Genomic DNA, 9606 nt, shown 5'->3' on the forward strand with positions numbered 1-9606 from the left:
GTATGTAAACTTCTGACCTACTGGATTTGTGATACAGTGAATTATAAGTGAAATAATCTGTCTGTAAACAATTGTTGGAAAAATGACTTGCGTCATGCACAAAGTACATGTCCTAATCGACTTGCCAAAACTATAGTTTGTTAACAAGAAATTTGTGGAGTGGTTGAAAAATGAGTTTTAATGACTCCAACCTAAGTGTATGTAAACTTCAAACTTTAACTGTATGTGCAGAAGAATGCCTGAATTGCTTTGACTTGCTTTTTTGGTTGGCTGGCAAATTTCACCATCCAATTCATTCAGATCTACAGGAGTGCAAGTTTCAACATGGCACGGACCGCGGCGATACGTTGTCACATGACAATTATGATAATATGGCAAATATTAGTCTATTATTATATTCTATCCATGCTGGCTTTTGCAGGCTACCTGAGAAATAAACAGATAGGTAGGAGGGCAAACAGGCTGTCACGAATGTATTAGAGTTTTTCTCAATCGCTTTGGCTCAATTCTCGATTGAGAATTATTTTTTTCTAAACAATAAGTTCAAATCTCTGAACAATTAGTTTCTTGTTCACACCAGATTTGAATTTCTTATTCATTTAAGCAAATTACACATGTTTTGGCACACGTGTGCAAAGAGGAAGTACAATTGTCTACAATTTGCACAATAAATACATGTCCATAGCTTGCTGATAAAACGGATGAGTTGATTCTTTCATCATGTGAGCCATCACATGCAAAGTTATCCATTAAATGATCAAAATCTGTCAGACATACATGTATATTCCATAAATATCTATGACATGGAATGTATTCGATGTCTGCTAAATTGGCAAATTACCTGCCAGGTGACATAGTAATGAAATAGGAATCACAATCTTACCAATCAACCAATCAAGTTTGGAAGCATATATATGGAGCTTTCCCACAGAACAATCACTACCATTTCTGAACATGGAGGAACATCACAACACTGAACAGCAGCTACATGCTGGTGGAAGAGCAATAAGAAGATGTGTAAGAATGTGTGGTGGTGGTGTTAGGGGGAAGACATAATAGAGGAAGAGGTAGAAGGCAAAGAATAAGAGTCCCTGATGAAATCAGAGCCACAATTGTGGACCATGTCATAAACCACAGTCTTACAATGGAAGAGGCTGGTCGGAGAGTACAGCCTAATGTTAACAGGTCCACAGTGTCATCACTTCTGCAAACATTCTGTAGGGAAAACAGGTAAGCATGTACTCGTTCTTTTACTTTTGTTACAGCGTTTCATTCACAACAATACAGCAACTATTGTAAAGGTAAATGCAAGTCTGAAAATCACAATGTACCATAAGATATGTATGAGGAATATACAGCACAATTTCAATACAATATAATATCTGTAACATGATCTATTTGTGAATTCTACATGTCATATATAAGACTGCACAACGGCCTCATGCTGGTGGCAGAGCAGCAGTATTCAGCCATCAGCAAGAACAAGAAATGTGCAACATGGTCATAGCCAACAATTCCATCAGGCTAAGAGAGATCCAAAGTGTAATCATAAATGACAACAATATCTTTGCAAATATCAATTGTGTCAGCATTTCCACTATAGACAGAGTTTTGAAAAAAATCTAATGACTATGAAACAACTCTACAAGGTGCATTTGAGAGGAATAGTGACAGAGTGAAGGAGCTGCGGGACCAGTATGTCCAGGTAGGAGCTGTGGTACCAGTATGTCCAGGTAGGAGCTGTTGTACCAGTCTGTCCAGGTAGGAGCTGTGGTACCAGTATGTCCAGGTAGGAGCTGTGGTACCAGTATGTCCAGGTAGGAGCTGTGGTACCAGTATGTCCAGGTAGGAGCTGTGGTACCAGTATGTCCAGGTAGGAGCTGCGGTACCCGTATGTCCAGGTAGCAGCTGCGGTACCCGTATGTCCAGGTAGCAGCTGCGGTACCAGTATGTCCAGGTAGGAGCTGCGGTACCCGTATGTCCAGGTAGGAGCTGTGGTACCAGTATGTCCAGGTAGGAGCTGTGGTACCAGTATGTCCAGGTAGGAGCTGTGGTACCAGTATGTCCAGGTAGGAGCTGCGGTACCAGTATGTCCAGGTAGGAGCTGCGGTACCAGTATGTCCAGGTAGGAGCTGCGGTACCAGTAGTCCAGGTAGGAGCTGCGGTACCAGTATGTCCAGGTAGGAGCTGCGGTACCAGTATGTCCAGGTAGGAGCTGCGGTACCAGTATGTCCAGGTAGGAGCTGCGGTACCAGTATGTCCAGGTAGGAGCTGCGGTACCAGTATGTCCAGGTAGGATTTGCGGTACCAGTATGTCCAGGTAGGAGCTGCGGTACCAGTATGTCCAGGTAGGAGCTGCGGTACCAGTATGTCCAGGTAGGAGCTGCGGTACCAGTATGTCCAGGTAGGAGCTGCGGTACCAGTATGTCCAGGTAGGAGCTCCGGTACCAGTATGTCCAGGTAGGAGCTGCGGTACCAGTATGTCCAGGTAGGAGCTGCGGTACCAGTATGTCCAGGTAGGAGCTGCGGTACCAGTATGTCCAGGTAGGAGCTGCGGTACCAGTATGTCCAGGTAGGAGCTGCGGTACCAGTAGTCCAGGTAGGAGCTGCGCTACCAGTATGTCCAGGTAGGAGCTACGGTACCAGTATGTCCAGGTAGGAGCTGCGGTACCAGTATGTCCAGGTAAACCATTGGTGTGCACATGGTATATTGTACAGGGAGTTCTACTGTACTTCAATGATGCCTGTATATACTTCTTGAAGTTGTAGATACCCATAAGAACAGAAAACATTTCTACTTTACTAAAGTGTCTGATTCTAGAATAGGCTATGTAAAACTAACTTTTATATTTTGTTTCTGTGTTACTATGTACAGAATAATGGAGCTGGAAGGACATTAAATGACCCACATCCTTGTTTTTGTGGACGAGGCTGGGTTCAGCCTGGCCAAAGGCAGGAGACGTGGCCGCAATCTCATTGGACACCGAGCCACAATTGGCACACCAGGGCAACGTGGGGGCATAATTACAATGTGTGCTGCCATTTCTGAGAATGGTGTGAGCACACACATTCCACCCATTGGGCCCTATAACATCCAACTTCTCCTGGCCTTCCTAAATACACTCTACAGAGACCTAATACCAGAACACGAAAGAGGTTTAGTTAGACCAGATTTGCCAAATTATTTAATTGTGTGGGATAATGTCAGCTTCCACCGAACCAACATTGTTAGGGAATGGTTTGCTGTGCATGAAAGGATAACAATGGAGTTCCTTCCACCATCCTCCCCATTCCTAAATCCGATAGAGTTTTTGTTCAGCATGGAGGTGGAAAGTATGACTATCGGGCACAAGATCAGATGTCTCTGTTAGATGCCATGAATGCTGCTTGTGAGGACATCACAAGCGATCATTGCAGGGGATGGTTGCGCCACGCAAGGAGATTTTCCCCCAGTGCATCGCAAGGGAAAAATCAGATGTGACGTTGGGAAAAATCAGATGTGGCGTTGACAAAATCTCTGGCCAGACCAACAAGAGCGACAGGATGTCCACCAAGAAGATGGGAATGTGTAGTGTTACGTACTGTGAGGAGGTACAATTTATTGTTTTTTACAGAACTACCACAAATTTTTTTCTACGTTGCGGGTTGAATTTTTTGTTGTTGTTGCATTGATGTCATTTTGTGCCAAATTTTCTGTTCACTATATATGACTTTACACGTAAGAAATGTGTAAAAATGAACATGCAAATGTGAATTTTCTGTGTTCATGTAACACATTGCTATAAAAATGCATGTACTGTATACATACAAATGTGCATATCCTTTTTCTGTGTTGTACAGTATTGACTTTTCCCAGTAAACTTTTACCTACTGTTCAAATCGGTATATCAAAACTCAGTATGATACACAATAGCATTCAGCTAGACAAAACTGGCATTCTTGTATAGTACAGTAAGCTGTCCTTCTGGTATAGTACAGTAAGCTGGCCTTCTTCTATAGTACAGTAAGCTGGCCTTCTTGTACAGTAAGCTGGCCTTCTGGTATAGTACAGTAAGCTGGCCTTCTGGTATAGTACAGTAAGCTGGCCTTCTGGTATAGTACAGTAAGCTGGCCTTCTTGTACAGTAAGCTGGCCTTCTGGTATAGTACAGTAAGCTGGCCTTCTTGAACATTAAGCTGGCCTTCTGGTTTAGTACAGTAAGCTGGCCTTCTTGTACAGTAAGCTGGCCTTCTGGTATAGTACAGTAAGCTGGCCTTCTTGTACAGTAAGCTGGCCTTCTGGTATAGTACAGTAAGCTGGCCTTCTGGTATAGTACAGTAAGCTGGCCTTCTTGTACAGTAAGCTGACCTTTTGGTATAGTACAGTAAGCAGTCAGTGTCAACAAAAAAGTAGAACAAAACTGACATTTGTATATAACACACATTTCCAGGGTTGACTGCCATGGTGAAAAAACATCTAAACATTTTGACCAGATGACAAAAAAAACGTTTCATTTTTGTGACATTGGCCAATTTACTGACACAATAACTAGGTTTTGAAGCATGAATTAAATGTTTTGGGTGAGTTACTACATTTTGCATACATGCAATAGAGTTGTGATGTCCTATAAAACAGATGTGAGAATTGCATTTACAGTTTAGAGAATGTTAAGACTGTTTAAAAAAATTGGCCAAAGTAATTGCGAAACTTTAACGTGGAATTTGCCTAAAAGAGTATTGGAAACCCATCAACCTCTTGTGTGTATGTGATGTCATTATGTCCAGCTCTTTTAATCGACACACATTTGTTTTTGCCACGTTTATTCTATTAGACACCATAATGTATGAATTATGTTATGTGAGCTAAATACAAAAATGAAAGAATATATTAAAATTCCTTAAAGAATAATGTTTATGAAAGTTCTAGTGTTACTGTCCCCACTACAACAACAAATACTTAAATACATGGCATTTTGTCGAACTTTTAATTGAAATACTTTAGAATTCCATTCGTTTTTTAAAGTTTTTAATCTGATTCTGTTGACGTGAGGGAAGGATGAGAATACCAACTGGAGATGTAAGTATTATTCAAGCAGGGGGAATAACTATGCACCATGCTTTTCAACGGGATGTTTGTTTAATTCAAATAAAGTCCAATGGCGTTGAACATCTAATTTGAATTAAAATAATTGTACTATTATTTGTCAATGTCTAATTTAATCTTATTGAGAGAAATTTAAAGTAAGTCTAAGGATGTATTGTTTTGTTCATAGCCCTAAGTAGGCAATAGTACTACCCTGCCAAGTAAAGCATTATCACCACCATCATAGATTACTCTTTAATTCACTCTCTACTGAGTTTTACATTGGAAATCAGCAGAATGCACTTAACTCTATAGTCAACCATTCTCTTCCTTTAACAATGAGTGGTAAATGAAAGCTGAAGCAGAGTTGGAATAATTTATGTCCCTCCAAACGGCTTTCCGCTGGTGAACAGAGAAGGTAATTACCGACTCGTTTTACACGATGACGTTACTCCCATTGTGTTTGCTGTTTTAATTTACTCCTCAATGCCAGCACATTCCAAACTACAGAGGGAGGGAGAGAGAGAGAGAGAGAGAGGCAGGCAGGCAGTGAGTGATTGTCAGCTTTTACAATCTTACAAGATTTATAACATAAATTCATGCAACCACCCTTTAAAACGAAAGAAAGCTGAGGAAATAGAACTAGCAAAACCTAACCTAACTTCTGCCCATATTCCTGCCTCCTGAATGGACCATTCTATAGATGGTCAAGCCTGTTAAATGGAATGTGATTCACACAAATATGGGATATGTGGTATATGTGATGAAATACAGCCATGTCAATGACAGGATGTCGTATACTTTAGTGCGGTACAGGGAGAGGACAGGAAAGGGTCAACTGTCTCACAGTGGGTGGTTTCATAGGCATGGTCTGTGATGTGATGCATTACAGTCATCATATGTAGGCATCAGACTGGCTGTGTGTCATGCAAGTGCAGGCTATTACTACATACTATCTATAAATGCTTCTATGCCACAGGAACTACAAGATTACATTTGTGGTCCAAGGACACTTCGCTACCCTTACAACATCCTGCTATCATAATGTTCTCAGATCCAACCTTGTTTTTTGGGGTAAGTGTGAGGGTTTGATATTGGACATGACATTAATGGTTTGTAGAATTGAGTTGGATAATGCCAATTTTTATAATAATGGGTTTCATTGTATGCTTTTTTAGTATTCAACTGAACCACACCACACATGATAGAAATTAATTCCAGCAGATACATTTATGTCCTCAGGGCCAGCCTACTAGTTTTTTAATACAATTCTCCTGATATGAAATTCTATATTTTTAAGTTCCGTTGTGTGACCTAATATGTTCGTGGCATGTTTCCATTCTGATAGTAAATCACAGGGCTCCTGCTATAGTCCTGTCGGCCTGTCAAGCTCCCCCTCAGCAGATGAAACAAATGAATCATTTTACAGCTGGAGGCTCTCAGTGAAAGGTTTTATGTTCAGAAGGCAATAATGTGATGACATTAGAGGCTCTCGCTCTTTCTCTCTCCCTCTCTGTCACACACACACACACATTACTCTAACACACACACACACACACACACACAGAGAAATACACACACAACTTTAATGATACTACAGAGGCCTCATTTAAATAAGCGCTCCAGGGCAATAAAACAGAAGCCATGCCAGTAGCAGATAAAACAACACCATCGCTTCCTGCACATCTGCACTCCAGGCATTAATAAACATATGGAAATCATTTTGATATAGCTTTTCTCTACGCCTTCAAAAACAAAAGATTTGTTCATTGAAAATAACAGTTTAATCAATTTGTTAGGCATGGTGTTTGTAATGTGTCAGGGCTTTTCTGGATTGTGACTTAAACATACTGCATATTGTGTTGTTTCTGTGCGTTAGACCAAAGTGACTGACAAATCACTGGATGGGAGGCTATGACCAGGCAGTTGGACAGGGGGGATGAAGGTCAGTGGCTTTGCTTCTGCTGAAATGCTGTACATGTTGTCCTTCCAAATACATGCTGGCAGAAACAAAGACGAAGCTCCTATTGAGTGGCTGACCCAACATCAATAACCCAGCAGTTTTTAAATAAAACAACCCAACTAAATCAATCAAATGTTATTTGTCACATTCTTTGTTAACAACAGGTGTAAACTAACAGTGAAATGCTTACTTATAGGCCCTTCCCAACAACGCAGAGATTTAAAAAAAAGATAAATAGAAAAAAAATAATGCAAGGAATAAAGACACAATGAGTAACGATAACTTGTACAATACAGTACACGGGCTATATAACTAAGTGACCCAACACCTGCAAGCCATTTATTTTTGAATGACTGTGTGAGAGCGAAGTCTTGCATCTCAGTATCTGTGGTGCAGCTCGTGGCAACATCATTTAGCCGAGTCTACCTTTAACTGTAGTTTGTATGACAAAGTAGGTCTACTGGACTTTCCTGTTGTTCATTATTTAAAAAATCCCAGCAGCCTCTTCCATGCGCCGAGGACAGAGAATTTTACCGTTGCCAATTTTGTTGTTGCCAATTTCCTCGTCACATTAAGAAAGATTGCCCGAGACCTCCTGAGTGTCTTCACCTCCTACGTGATCTTGTCTGGCTCCTGTCTCCCTTGCTTTTAATTCATTGTCTGACCTCCGCCTATCCCCCCATGGAAAGGGTCCACAGTGGTGACAGCTTGCTGGTTTAAGCGCTTAGCATTTGGAGGAACAAAAGGCACCCACACTGAATGGGCCCTGATGTCGCTCCTCCCGATGGGTTTGCCCACTAATGGGCCTGTAATGAATTCAAAAAATATGGAAAGGCATGCAAAGCTCCTATCCAGATAAGGTAAAATAAACCCTGCATGAATTACGCAAGGCTACAATTGTTGCCATATATACACCACCATTATTAACCTTTGACTGCTTGTCAGACGTAGACATGAACTTAATCTGTTTATCTGTTGGTTGGTTTATTTTTTCAGAAGTTGCTTACAGGAGTTTGTCACACACAATTTTGTGGGCTTGAGCTGAAAACCTGCCTCTGGAACTTTGGGAGTTCATCAATGACAGCTACGTAGTCACAAAATGCCTTAAGGGGCTTCTGTGGTGGGAGAATTCATTTAAATCCAGGGTAGATTTACCGAAGGGATGAGCCTCGGGTATATTTACAACAATATAAAGAGTGAATGGGAAGTGCCATCGTATGACTTCTAAAGAGCACAAATTAAATACTGTAATTTCTACAGTAAGGTACTTTTTACTGTGGAATTTAAATTGAAAAGAGTTCATGCTTTTGGGGAACCTGACTCCTGGCCTTGACTCAATTGTACTGTATATGCACCAAGTTATGCAGTTTATGACAAGACAGGGAAATATTTCAAGAATACTGTAGGTCCATTCTGTATCATGTAATCCTACAATGGATGGGTTACTACATGAGGCATTGATCATGCTTCCAGAGGTTATGGTACTGGAGGTTTTGAGAATGACACACTGAAATGCATGTTCCGCTATATGCACATTTATGTGATCTGTGTATAGCAGGTGACATCAGATTATACTGTAGTATGGTGTGAACATAAAACATTAACTGGAATCTGACACCTTATACTATATAAAAACTCATTAGACTTGACTGATTGATTAACCATATGAATTACCTATGAGGCTGACCAAAACCCTTTATTCATGAATTTAATTAATTAATCCTGCCCATCAGTCAATTATAAATGGACATACCCCAATCGGATATGAAACATATGTGTTCAAAACCTCTAAAAGTCTAAGCTGTTTGGGGGGGGATACTAGAAGAGAAAATAACTTATCACAGCCATGAAAGCTGCCAGAGCGCATGGGGACATTGCTTACATTCACTATGACAGACTCATTGTCCACCCTCCCTCCCAGAAGCCTGGAAGGGATGAGAGAGCCAAGCCTATGGGTTTGTAGCTTCAACCCCGCAGTGCACACACACGCCAATTGATTAATGAACTGCTGAATGTATATATATTTTTTTATCTTGCTTTGTTTGCTCCTTTCAGTATTATGTATATCTCTGATAAGCTACCCAGGAAAGGGCTGAAAATAGCCCATATTAATATATGTAGCCTTAGAAATACGGTTCATGAAATCAATAACTTGCTAACATCAGATAGCATTTATATGTTAGCCATTTCTGAGACTCGCTTAGATAATTCATTTGATAATACAGCAGTAGCAATGCAAGGATAGAACATCTATAGAAGAGACAGAAATGCTTATGGGGGAGGTGTTGCTGTATATATTCACAGCTATATCCCTGTAATGCATAGAGAAGATCTTCTGTCAAGTGTTACTGAAGTGCTGTGGTTGCAGGTAAACTTGGCACATCTAAAGCCTTTTTTTTGGGGTGTTGCTATAGGCCACCAAGTATGAACAGTCAGCATCTAAATAATATGTGTGACATGATTGATAATGTATGTGATGTAAACACAGAGGTCTACTGTCTTGGGGACCTGAATATTGACTGGTTTTAATCAAGTTGTCCGCTCAAGAGGAAGATTCTTACCGTAACCAGTGCCTGTAATCT

The sequence above is a fragment of the Salmo trutta genome, chromosome 3 (genome assembly GCF_901001165.1).
Source record: "Salmo trutta chromosome 3, fSalTru1.1, whole genome shotgun sequence".
Taxonomy (NCBI): domain Eukaryota; kingdom Metazoa; phylum Chordata; class Actinopteri; order Salmoniformes; family Salmonidae; genus Salmo; species Salmo trutta.